Below are 14,253 nucleotides of genomic sequence, written 5' to 3' on the forward strand. Positions count from 1 at the left end.
GGCTTGGCTACCTAAGCCAGTGACAAGGTGTATCACAGCAAATCTCAGGGTCTCACATACCTGTGCAGTCTCAGGAGTGCAACATAGCCCACACTGGAGCTAGAAGTAGTGTAGGCTGAAACATGGGTCCGTATCAATGAGATGCAGTTTTCTTCCTAATCATGAGTCAGATCTGCCCTTTGTCTGTGATCACTGATTGCCCAAGACTGAAAAATATTCATGGAGTCAGTGCCATGGACACGAAGGCTGATAGTATGTTGGGTCACACCTGAGTCTTACAGTCTCAGAGGGGAGTGTCTCAAGCACAACCTAAGAAAGACAATGCTGTGGGGCAGATTCAAGACCACCCAATCAGTGATCCGGTCTCCATCTGATTCTCGAGCTGGTCTAGCAAGCATCCTGGTCTGTGGACATGGTCCTTGCTTGCCACCTTGTGCTGAATCTCATTGTACTAGTCTTGGCACTGTTTTCTAAGACAGAGTCCCACAGTGGCTTCTGTGGCCTGCTTGATAGTGATTGGGCCTGCTGGTGTGAAAGTGGCATGGTGCTAGAAATGCCTTTGACATCTGGGGCATTGCTGTTACTTCTAGGCATTCAGGTCATGGATCTTGAGGCTCTGCCTCATATGTATGTGGTTATCAGTCTAATTATTGGACTAAAGTCCTCTCCCTGTCCCCAAATGAGGTATATCTTTCCCCACACTCTGCTGTCTGGGGTTGGGGAAAGGAGCCGTGAGTACCTATTTTTTTTTTCCTGTCTTCATTAATACATCTTTCCTATTTTCTTAAAATCAGATATTATGCTCTCACACCCAGTTTCCTTAGCTGTTGCAGAAGTAGTTTACTGAATGAATAGCTCTTGAAATTATTCTGCCTGTGGAAAGATTATCATTGAACAAAATTATTCAAGTCACCCTTCTGCCAGTGAATCTTGCTTATTAAATGTTATGATAAATCCAATTTATTTTCTCAATATTTTTAGCGTTTTCCATATTGGAGAAGATGTTATTATTTTCAAGCATGATATTCCTTTTAGACATCACTTCTCTCCCCTAAATTCTACCAGTCCACCAATGGTTCTTTCTTTAAAACCTTACAGCTTATGACTATATCCATGGCTGTCACAATAGAGCTCTGTAACAAACTGGATTTCATTAAACCATGACTTTATATATATGATTCATTTCTATTATTGAGACACTAATTCTTTCAAGTGAATTGACAATGTCATTTTTAACTTCTTTCTTTTTCTTTTTCTTTTTTTTTCCACCCTGAGTGAGAGCTGGCATGGTATGTGGTGTTGGGGATCGAACCATGGTCACCTACCTGCCTAGGCTTGCCTAAGCGGGTGCTTTAGACCACTGAGCTATCTCGCCAGCCCCTTTAACTTTTTTCAATGGTAAAACAAAAAAAATATAAATGTAAAATTGACATTCTCTTGCTTTCAGATAGGTAAAGTTCTAAGAACTACAGAAAATATTATCTTTTAAATGGCTTTTAAAATGTGCCCTCCAGAACTCTGAAGTAGATATGTTTAAGAATTTGTAACTACTGATAAAAGAACTGTATCATATATCTTATCAAAAACTTTCCCATGACTTATTTTCCAAACAATATTCTGGGGATGAAAAGCAAATCAGCAAAATAAGCACTTCTTTTAACTTTTTATTCCAAAGTTTGGGTGAAATCCTATTCCTTGTTTTTACTTTTCCAGAAGTAAAACTATGTTTTTAGTGCTTTATTCTTTTTGTTTCATAAAATTTTAACAAAGATCTATTAGTAGAAGATATGCCTGGGAATTGAGTTTCTGATTTTGTGACATTCTATTACAAGTAAAAAGTAAAAAAACAAAAATGTTGTAATGACTTTAACCACAAAATTCAATTTCTATTTTAAAAAACCCAACTAGATCTGTTTTAATAATTCTCTCATGCCCAATTTCATTTAAAAAATGTTAAAAAATATTTATCTAGGAAGGAATACTGAGAAATAAAATATCAGAAGCAATGAGTAAATTAAGAAACATAGGAAGAAGGCTGGGGAGACAGTTCAATAGTCTGAGCACCTTGACTGGCAAGCCCAAGGATCAGAGTTCCATCCCCAGCCCACATGTCCTGGTGGTCCCAGGCACGTAGCCAGTCACCAAAACTCAGCGTGGCGGTTCAAGCTTGTAGTGCTGGGAAAGCTAACAGAGCAGAATCACTAGGAGTCCGAGCTGCAAAATGGGACCCTGCACTAAACAAACAAAAGATTAAAAGAAACAGAGAAGCCGAGCATGGTTGTTCATGGTTGTTCAAGTAATCCCAGCACTTACTTGGGAAGCTGAGGCTGGAAGATCATTGAGAGTTTGAGAGCAACCTGGGTTATAAAGTGAGCTCAAGGCTAACCCAGTTGTGAGTCCTGGTATCTAAAAAAGAAAGAAAAGAAGAAAGAAAGAAAGGAAGGAAGAAAGAAAGAAAGAAAGAAAGAAAGAAAGAAAGAAAGAAAAGAAATAAGGCATAGGAGATTTATTTCTTAGTTATTTTTGTTGCTGGAGCAAAATACTCAACACTTATAAGCTCGAAAAAAGTTTATTTTTACTGATAGTTTGTAAACATTTTATGCTGAGTTGGCTGGATCTAAGGCAAGATGCTGTGGCAGAGTGGAATGGAAGAGGAGAAAGAGCACATAGTAGGGCGGGCAGCAAACAGCAGGCCTCCCTTTCCTTGTTAGGTCTTTTGGTTGGTGCAGCCCATACTGAGGGTGTGGCCTCCCTCTACCCACAGCGAAAGTGTGCTTAGCCAATCAGTGGCCTAACTTAGCTATCACAAACCTTAATCCTTGCTCACTCACCCTTGATCCAGCCACCTCCAAATAGGCCTACCCATGAGCACACGAGGTTTGGGCAGGGCGTCTAAATATAAGCCACAATAATTGTAAAGGTTGAATGTTCAGAATTCATTCAACATAACCACTCTCTCATATAAAAAAAATTCCCTTGAATCAAGAACTTCTTTTATTTTAATAAATAAAAAAGAATTTATAAAAGAGATGGTGTAGAATAAATTCATCTTACTCTCTTAGTTTCAAGCATTTAAAAGTGACAATGAAAGCCACCTTCCTACTAATAACTAAGGTTAATTCAGTTGGTACAGTTGAGGATTTCATTTTCTGTCTTTGTTTATCTCTTATGTGCTTGCCTCTTTTTTTAGAAACCATGAACAGGTAAAATAAGAAGGTTTTACGAAGGAAACAAATCCTTTAAGTCTCTCAAGATTGATTTATGGAAAGGTATAGATTCAATATTATTCTGAGTAATGTTTAATGCAAAATTCAATGTGGCGCCTTTGCCTACTGAATAGTATAAATTCATTTTGAGTATTCTCTTGTATGCTTTAACAATAGCATTATAGGACAGATTAATTTATTTTGAAGAGAATCTGACTTGCGTCTACCTTATATTATGTCCCAGTTCTTATTGTTGAAAAACTCATTCTTATGTCCTTTGTACTATATATTATTTTCTCAGAATCTGAAAGATGCCACAACAATTTGCCTGCTTAAATCTCAGGCTCTTTTATTTCACAACTCACAGAGACTCCCTGATACTGTTATGTGTCATAATAGATGAGGAACTACTAAGAAAAAAATGAAGTAGGAAGGTAGTAACTACTCTACGCAAACAAACATAGAGATATACTTAGCCCAGTTGGATCCAGGCCTGCCATCCCGGCCCCAGCCCCGGGTTGTGCTGAGATGCCAATTGAGACCGGGCATGGCGGCGCGCTCCTGTAATGCCAACTGTTGGGATACTGTAAACAGGAGAATCACTATGAGTTTGATCTAGAAGTGAGACCCAGAACACCCTATAGACTCTTCCCTAAAAATACAGAGAGAGAGAAAAAAAGTGAGTTATATTTTGCCCCGTGGACAAACATGACAAAAGCCAATCTTATTTTTATTATCATTAACATTATTTTCATCATGCTTATTATTTTACAAGAAATAATCATATATAATTTCACTCATTGAATTTTTAGTCTCTCAGCATGGTAAAAGGGGAGGATTTCGCAAATATTCTTCTGCATATGGAAACTATGTGGCTCAGAGGTTCAGAAAATGACAGCGCTGTCTGGGCAAAGGATCCCAGAACAGAGGGATGCCTGGATCACAGCTCTCAAGATACTCCCTGTTCATGAGACAAGTGAACAAGCTAACTGATGGGTGTGTCCACACTGCAGCACTGCCTGGACACTTGACACCCACACCTACAGAGGGCTCTGCTACCAAAGAGCCTCACCAACATAGCCCCCATCCTTTCTTCACCCCAGGACTGCCTCTCTCTCATCTCCCTCTCAGCTAACTAACCACCTGCTGCTTCTCAAGCATAAGCCTTTGAAATCTTCTCCCAGTCCCCAAAGGAACCTTTCCTTCCTTGATGCTGCCATTCAGCTACACCTTCTTCACTGGGCCTCTTAACTGGAATGAGTGCATTCAAGCAGTTTATCAATAGCAGTTACATTTTACATAAGTATGTAAACTATCCAGAAAATCCACTTAACACAGAGCACTGTATATATCTGAGGAAATAGTCCATTAGATACTATTCAGCCCATAAGGGCAGGAAGAAATGAGTGCTATGAAGACAGAATCAGCCAGAGCACTTGAGTATTCTAAAATCAAGGACATAAAAAGGAATGTGGAGAACTCCAAACTCTCATAAGAATGAAGTATAAGCATTGCTCTTGAACAGATAAAATTTTAAACTGGGAGACAATGCAGAAGATGAAGTAGGGTAACATGATGGTCCTTGGGTAAAATGATTAGACACACTGGCATATCTAGGAAAAGAGGCAAAATTCCACCTGCTATGGTGTTAGGCTTAGAGTTGACAAGATATATTTATTATAAACTTTTAATTAAATGCCTTGTGTTTGCAAGCACAAGGAAATTTTCTTGGTATTAGATTTGATCCTCTCAGGAGGGAAGGAACATCTTTGTGTCATTTCTGTGGAATTTCTGTGATCTTATTTTTCTAACTAGCACATAGACTGTCCTTTGTAAAGTTACCAGTTGTTTTTGACATTTAAGAGGGTAATATTCATTTATATATCTCATATACCAATATGCACTATTTGTCTTAGGCTGAGCCATTTAAAAGTTGTCAAACTTTCCTTTAAATAATTTCATTGAGAAACAAATAACAGTGAGACAGCTTCAAAACTGATTACTAGCACAGTTTCAATAATTAATACATTGCATATTGTTATCTTAGTGGTTATTCATTGTACAAGATTCAGGCATGATATCCTGTCCATAAATACTATTAGAACAGATCTCTCTATTCATTGAATTAAGAGAATGTAGCTGTATATCTATCATAACACTTTCGAATATACAGATACAAAATGGTCGTTCATTTGTATCCCCCTTTTTTGTTTAGTTTTGTCAATGAAAGGCCTTCCATTGTCATTTAAATATTATAGGTGCATGAATCCAGCAAAATATTCCAATATAGTCCAGTAGTCCATAATAGTAGTGGGTTTTCCATAAGACTGGCAATGTCAGAAGTTGTTGACTTGAGCCTTTTACAGCTCAGCATATTAATATGGCTTTACACTTTATATTTTATTTTTTACTTTTCTGCTGGATGGTTAAGATCAAGATAAAGCAAGACCTATATAACAAGAAATGGAACTTCTGTAACTGATAACGTCAGTCAAATCCCCTCAGGGTTGACCCTGAAAGCCTGTAAAGCAGCTTGTAGATCTTTTGTGAGTGTCAGCCATGCGGATGAGTCACGGCCATTGCTTGACTAATTTGCTCTCTGTGAAAGAAGTTGTCAAACTTTAGTATGTATTAAATCCCTTAGGAGGGTTACAGTGGTACCTCTTTTCATGAGTGGGACTTGCTCTGTGATTCTGGGAAGATAGTTGACTTCCTGTTCCTGTGGGGAAGATGGCCTGGGTCATGTTCCTCCTCCAATGCAGAGTTTTTCAAACAAAAACAAATTTTTACCTAATGCTTCTCTTTCTGAACCGAATTGTCTGGGAACAGAATTGTTTATGAACTGAGGCATTACTGCCCAGTGTAAGGATCTAGATGGCTATGCTCCATTTCAAGGTCTGATTTAGTCAGTGTACATTAAAAATGTCTATTTCTAAGTTCTTTCGTGACAATGATACTTGTAATCTAAGGTTATTTTGAAAAATATAACTTAGTCAACTTTAATGAACTTGCATTTAAAGGAAAGAGTACCACTGTATAAAAAAAATGAAATTTACATACATTGCATAGCACTGATTTCTGTACATGAAAGGGCAGTGGCACAGTTTTGTACTGTTTTGTTCAAATTAATTTTACCGAAAGAAGATTTCTAGCTGGTCACTAAAGTTATTCACTTGGAAAAACATGAACAGAACTGAATCTCTAGCAAATTGAGAAATCTACATTTCCAAGTATTTCCTGGCTCATCTGTTGATAATTTATTTGATATGTTTAAAAGTTCAATGCAAAATGTCCATGAAATAGTGCCTTTTCAGGAAAGAAATCATGATTATTATTCCAGAGCTTCATTCAAATGAATAATACCTCGCAGAAGTCAATTATATAATAAGTCAAAGAAAGCTTGCCATTTATATTAGCGCATAAATTTCATGTTCCTTAAACTATCTTACCTAATTATCATTTTCTGAGCTGGATATAACAAGAACTAAGGAGCACACAATTGGAGATTAGTCTTGTCAAGCATCTGAAGTACTGATTTTCTGTTTTGTTGATTAACTGTGAAACACTGTTTTATAAAAATATAGTGATACTGACTGAGATATAGTTCAGCAGCACCTGCCTGCTATGCAGAAAGCCCTGAGTTCTATTACTGGTACCAAAAAGAAAGTACCAAAAGATGAAAAAAAGGTCTATTAACATGTAGTGGTAGGGGCCAGGGACATGGCTCAGTGGAATAAGTGCTTCCCTGGCAAGTGCAAGTTCAATCCCTAGTTCTGCCAAAAAAATCAATCAATCAATCAATCAATCAATCAATCAATCAATCAAATGCACTGATAGTGTGGGTAGAATCTTATAAAACTTAAAACTGTATCTACTCTTTTCTACTAAGGCATCATAGACTAACCTAAAGATGGATAAATAAAAAATAATAATTTCCCTAGCTTTTCACAGCATACATTTATAACTCCACCACAGCTATTTACAAGTTTGTTCTGAGCTTGATGCTGAAGAGATTGAATTTCTATTTTTCATATTATTTTTTTCTGGTTCCTCAGTCCTGTTAGTGATTTCAAAATTGTTTGCTCAACTGATGACCAGAAAATATTCGAGCTACCCAAATGAACCTCAGAAGATGGAATTTTAATTTTCATATTTATCACTCCGTTCCATCTCTGGGTATGTGCTGAAACCATAGGACAAAACAAGTCATTACCATACGCCAGGCCATCTATTCTGCAGTCGCTCCACGTTGAGGCTTCAGACCTCCCAGCTGTGATTCTGTGTGGAGTTTTCCAATGGCAATACACTGGTTAAATACAGCCTTTCAGCCATGAAATCTCTATGATCTCAGGTCATCTGACAGATGTCAAAAGCATTAATTATTCTTTTCTAATTGTTGAGGATTAATATCGAGGTAGCTGAGTTCAGACTCAGTGTTGTGATAGAGAAAAAAACCTCCTGAAATAAGATATGCAGTTCTCTGCGGGGACAGCCTGACAAGTCTCACAAACAGCCACATCATCAGCCGTAATCACATCAACCGGATCATTTTAATGATGCCAAACCTTAAGTCAGGGAGAAAGAGCAGCACATAGCATGCCCTGGAAATTGCTGCCTTTTTAATCAAAAGAAATTATAACTCCATAGAGACTTTTATCACTGAGATTAAATGTGCTGCTGAAGTTTCATATCTCTGCAATGTTGAAAAAGAAATAATCTTTTCATCTTATTGACTGGGTGGCAGAAACTGAGTTAAAGACACAGTTTATGCCATGAACTTTCTAAAAATTAGTTGACCTCAAATCTATGCATGTCTTTTCTACATCATTTCCCTTAAAACTTAGCAACTCATCTTTCTGCTAGAAGGCCAAAATAAGACAATTTGATTCTCTCTCTCTCTCTCTCTCTCTCTCTCTCTCTCTCTCTCTCTCTCTCTCTCTCTGTATTTGGTACAGGGTCTCACTATGCAGCTCAAACTCATAGTGATCCTCCTGTCTCAGCCTTTCTACCGCTGGGATTACAGGCCTGCGCCACAACGTCCAGACTCAGTGTTGCTGGTTTAGCACTCCTGAAGGCGGGGCCAGAGCTGCATGTGGGTCTTCTTATCACTTGATTCAGTAAGATTTTGATTTTGTCTTAATGGTATTTGTGAATCTTTACTGAACTCCTCTTTTGTTTGGTGCCTTATCTATAATTCCTTGTCTTACGATGTTTATTATCCCATTTCCCCCATACAACTTTCAAACAGTTGCATGTAGGGTGACATTCTTGTCATGGATTTCTCATTTCACATGTCCCATCTTTGATTTCCACATCTGAGATTCATACTATCTTCCACCTATTTCCAGTGTGTCCTTTCTACCAATTATCAGATACACACATGCAACAGGCCATCCTGAACTTCAGATATGAAACCAGGAAAGTTTCACTGTTCCCCACAAGGCAAAGGGTGCCATGGGCAAGCCTGTTCATCTAGAGTAAGCAGCCTCAACTGCGGTGAGCTAGGTTCTTTTCTGCTTCAGCTGAGGAGATGGCTGCAGAAGTGGCTAGGCTAACCTGCATTGATTTCTCTTAAACATCTGATGTTAATTGAACAGTATTTGGGATAATGCTTGTTTAGAGAAAAGTCTTTCTCCTTAGCTAGCAGTCGAGTTCTGATTAGCTCCAAAATTCAATGTGACATCAGTGCTACTATGCAAGAGTCACATGTTGAATACTGAGGGTCTACTTGTTAAAAAAGTGTTAGAGTATCATTATAGAGCAACTAATATATGAGAAATATATCGAGGTTCATAGCTGAAGACCTTTCCCTCGGACACATAAAAACTCATACAAAAACACATACAAATATACATTCACATCCATATAGCCTTTCTCTATATAATATACAGTACTTCTATATATAATACATATTACATATATCTATATCATCTATCTATCTATCTATCTATCTATCTATCTATCTATCTATCTATCTATTTATCTATCTTTTATGTGGCTTTGTGACAAATCCTGCAGTGAAAGCAGGCAAGAGTTCAATTATTCTTTCCAGATACTGAGAGAACAAAAACTGTTAATTGAAACTAGAAGGAGTTCTGAGTAGTAGGAAAATCATGGGGTTAAGTTGTTAATTTAAACTAGAGTAATTACTGAGTTGTTTGAAAACTGTGAGGTTAAAGGATGAACTTCCATTGCTGGTAGGAGCTTATAGTGCCATGATTTCTTTTAATTACATGTAAGAAATGTGTTTGTTGTTGTTGTTGCTGGAACATTTCCATTTAAGTGATAGATTTGCAAGGTGGAATTTTAGTCAAAAGACAATTCAGAAATCTTCACCTGTTACACAAAAGGTTTCCTGATAAAAGACTTTCATATGAATTATCCAGAGTGGTAAAAAATTGCCAGGAAAATGCATACTGAGGGTTGTCCTTCCTTTAATAGTTAGAAATAAATATTTAAAAATTATATTTTCCCCTGCGTTTTACTATTTAGAAATAAGTCACAAAGGCGAGGGATATAGCTCAGCAGCCTAAGTGCTTGCCTGGAAAGCTCGAGGTTCCAAGTTTGGCCCCCAGTAACACAAAAATAAAGTAACACAACAACAAAAAAAAAATATTCTGGAGTTAAAAAGCACTAATAATATTATTAAAGTAAATGAACTTTTTTTTCAATACCGGGGATTGAAGAAGTAAGTTTGATGATAGAAAAATTTAACTAAAATTTAGGATGTGGCTACTTAAGTTTGAGGATCCTTTAGCAGGAGAACAAGACAGCTCATGGCCTACACATCTTTGTCATTTTTTTTTTTTTTTCAGCTCTAAAGAATGAGCCAGGCCCAGGTTACCTCACAAGAGTTTATGTCAACATTTATGGAGTCCGCTCTGGTTCGGTGCTGTCACAATGGGAAAATTCATGAAACCAGGGAAAGTGGTGCTGGTCCTTGCTGGAGGCTATTCAGGATGCAGAGCTGTCATTGTGAAGAACGTCAATGACAGCACCTCTGACCAACCATCCCTATAGTCACGCCCTGGTGGCTGGGATTGACTGCTATCCCTGCAAAGTGACAGCCTCCATGGGCAAGAAGAAAATCACCAAAAGGTCAAGGATCAAGTCCTTTGTGAAGGTTTATAAATACCACCACCTCCTGCCCACAACGTGCTCTGTGGACATCCTCCTGGACAAGACGGTGGTCAACAAGGACATCTTCAGAGACTCAGCCCTCAAATGCAAGGCCTGGCAGGGGCAAAGATCAAGTTTGAGGAAAGATACAAGACAGACAAGAACAAGTGGTTCTTCCAGAATCTCCGGGTTTAGGTGTTTTTTGTTTCTATCATAAAAAATTTCAAAAAAAAATTATGGGGTCATAAGAAAATAGGGATAGCTAAAAGAGCTATGATTTCCACAAGTAGTTCATTTAGTACCTAGTCGCAGCAAGTGACTCAAATAGCTGCCAACTCCAAGGCAGGCCTCCATGTAGCCCTCTCCTCCCTCAGGAACTCAGGCATTTAGCTGTGTGCTACTACTTCTGTTATTACTGAAGCACTTGATGTTGTGTATCCTTCTTATAGATACTTAAAAGGACACCTTTTTCAGATGGAGATATTTCAGTGGTTTAGTAAGTAACACAAATATAGTTGATTACCAGTTATTTCAAAAATCAGTAGATTTTGGGGAAGATATTGAACATTGATCAGCTAAGCCATGCTAAGACAAGAAACACGTTTGTTCTGTGTTTTTACTTAAGAGATTGTGGGCATGAAGGTCAAAGCCACCCTGAAATATGCTTTCAAAAGATGATGTTCTGAGATATTAAAACAATCAAGCTGCAAATAAGTTTCCTGGGGTATACTGGATAGCCTCCAAAAAGAAGCAAAATATGTCACTGTTTGAATTCCTCTCAAATCCATCTCAATGATGGTGAGAATGATAGAAGATTCTTGTCATAACAGAAAATGTCTTGAAAGGATCCCATTAAAAGTTGTCTTTTCAACAGTGCCGTGCAATTACTTCTATGTTATAAAAATATGCACATTGAACTGGAAGTAAAGCCCAGAATTTTATAATTGAATATATCTTTTGAAATCACCAGAACCAATCTATCATATTTTACTTTATTTTATTTTTATTTAGTACAGGATCTACAGGGTCTCACTACCTAGATCAGACTCATAGTGATCCTCCTGTTTTCAGCATCTCAAGCACAGGGATTACAGGTGCGCACCACCACACCCAGTCTCAGTTGCTGTTTCAGCAAGCCCCGGAGGCAGGGCCAGCACTGTCATATTTCAAAATAATGTAATAAGGTACAGAAAGTATAGATGACTTAAGGTAAATCCAGATGTTATGTTTATTCAATCATTTGAAGAGATACTATCTTCAGACTTATTATGTACAAGATACTACAAATACAGTACAATTTAGCTGTCAAGGGGGTTTACAGTCATATGAAGTTATGGGTTTTGTCGATATACATACTGTTTAGGTTGGAATCCTGGTTTTCCTATTCATTACCCCTGATTTTTGTGTTGTTTTTTATCCTACTGCTTAGCCTCTGTATCTGTAAAATAAAGATGCTCATAATTACTTCATGACCGTAATGATGTTAAATATCAAAACTTCTTTGTATGAAGCCTATGACACCATTGACGTTTTCACACTTCCAGCTGCAGTTATGTAACCTCAATAACTTTTTGTCCTGTATATTTCTTCAGTGTAAGTATTCTGGCAATGTTTACAGGGATAAGCAACAATAACACAAGTGGAAGCATAAAAAATTAGAAAGAATTGACACATGTTCATGTGTATAAAAAGAGATGAAGACATTGAATGAAATTTATTTTTATTTTATTTTATTTTTTCTTTAGGGATTTTTTATTTTTAAGAATTTAGTAAAGGGTCTACAGGGTCTCACTGTGCAGATTGTATTCATAGCCATCCACCAGTTTGCAGCCTCCCAAGTGCTGGGATTACAGACTCATGTCAACATGCCCAGTCTCAATCACTCACTCAGCTCACCCCCGGGGCGGGGCCAGCACAGCAGGCTCAGAGATCGAACCCTCGACCCCTGCATGGAACCCCCAACCCTGCCCGGCCCCTGCATCTGCCTAAGCAGGCACTGTAATCTGTTGAGATACCTGGCCAGATTTAAATGAAATTTAAATCATGTTTTGGTGCTAAGTGATATAGAAGTTTATCAAAAGGCAAATATTACAAATTGAAGCAACAGAAGAATTATAAAATGTATGAGAAACAGTAAGAAATATTTTATTAGCACAGTAGGAAGCAACAAGGCCTGATCAGCCAAAGGAAGGGCATTTTGCTACACTATGGTAAACATAGCTTAACTAAAAACAAAGTAAACAAAGACACCAACACGAAACAGTCTTTGAACTCACTTTACTGGCCCATAATCTGTAACAGAACTCTCACTGACCACTGAATTTTGTCAATTTAAGTAAGTCTCTGAGTCTCAGTGGGAATAATAGAATTAGAAAAGTTCTTTAAGTTTTTAAGCTATGTGCTTATATGCATCTGCCTAGCATAATATCTCACAAAAATAGCATTAAATGCACCTTCATCATCTCTCTTTGCCAGTTCTACCCTCAGAAGGGAGAGTCAGCACACTAAAAATGCTTCCTGCCAATTTTGGGCTGTTTTGTTTTGTTTCATTTTGATGGAACCTAGGACTGAACTCAGGCCCTCGTGCTTGCCAGGGAGGTGCTTATCCTGCTGAACCATCTCCCAAGCCCCTTCTTCATGTCAATTGATGACGAATGTGAACAAATTGCTCCTGTGCTACAGCCACCTCTTTATATGGGGAAGTTATTGAAATATCCCAGTGCAACCAGATGCTGCTGTTTCAGCTGGGATGCATGTACAAAATGCTGTACAAAATTCAATTAGTTAAGAATCTATTTTTTTTTTTTCAGGGCTGGGGATATAGCCCTGACAAGTGCAAGGCCCTGAGTTCCATTCCCAATACCAAAAAAGAAAAAAACTAAAAATTAGTATAGAAACAGTATACAGCTTTTAAGGCAGGTCAGATAGCTCAGCAGATTAAAGCGCCTGCTTAGGCAGACGCAGGGATCGGAGGTTTGATCCCCAGCTTGCATGCCGGCCCTGGCCCCACAATACGCTGAGTCAGTGATTGAGACTGCACACCTGTAATCCCAGCACATGGGAGGCTGAAAACAGGTGAATCACTATGAGTCTGATCTGCGTAGTGAGACCCTGTAAACCCTGTAGACCCTGAGCTAAATACAAAAAGAAAGAAACTATTTTTTCAAGGTCAGGCGACAGTGAGATAACTCAACAGGCTAAGTGCCTATTTAGGCAAGCACAGGGACCAGGGTTCCTTACCCAGCACCACAAGCTGTGCTGGCCCCAACCCTGGGCACACTGACTCAGCCACCGAGTGTGAGCTTTGTGACCCATGCCTGCAATCTCAGTGGAGGGGAGGCTGAAACAGGGTGATCACTACAAGTCCAGGCTGGGTAGTGAGAATCTGTACTAAATATATTAAAAAAAAAAAGCAAAAAACAAAACTATTTCCTTCCTACAATAGAATACACTAATCATATACATGTCTTGCTAAACAAAAACTTTTAGTGATATCTTTTTTCCTTTTAAGTATGAAATAAAGATAAAAGGAGTAAAAGAATTTGCAGAAAATCTAATATGCTAAAGGAAAATATACTCAAACAGAATTGCTGCAATTTTGAAGATCAAAGAGGATAATTATACAAACAGAATATTCGAGGCAGAATTTGTGTAAACTTAGGTCGCCCTATCTGAGCTTGCAAGCTGCTGTCTCAGTGCATTGCCCATTTGAGAGATGATATCGATGCTTGTGCCTAAGAATGTAAAGAATTGTTTTCTTGTTTTGTTTTTTTTTTTGTGTGTTTTTTTTTTTGTAAATTATCATTACAAATTGCAACTTTAGATTTTACCTTCTTTAAGCAGTTTGTGCATTACAATCCAGGTTTATCAATTTGCTATCTTCAATTTATTTCTTACTGAAGGGATGTTAATTAGTATATTCTATCCT

At 37.9% G+C, this 14,253-nt stretch overlaps 1 pseudogene; it reads left to right on the top strand.

The window, feature by feature from the left end:
- Positions 1 to 10,106: 10,106 nt before the first annotated feature.
- On the top strand, positions 10,107 to 10,520 carry LOC101583593 (annotated as a pseudogene).
- The last annotated feature ends 3,733 nt before the right edge of the window (positions 10,521 to 14,253 follow it).

The sequence above is a fragment of the Octodon degus genome, unplaced genomic scaffold (assembly GCF_000260255.1).
Source record: "Octodon degus isolate 3935 unplaced genomic scaffold, OctDeg1.0 scaffold00018, whole genome shotgun sequence".
NCBI classification, from domain to species: Eukaryota; Metazoa; Chordata; class Mammalia; order Rodentia; family Octodontidae; genus Octodon; species Octodon degus.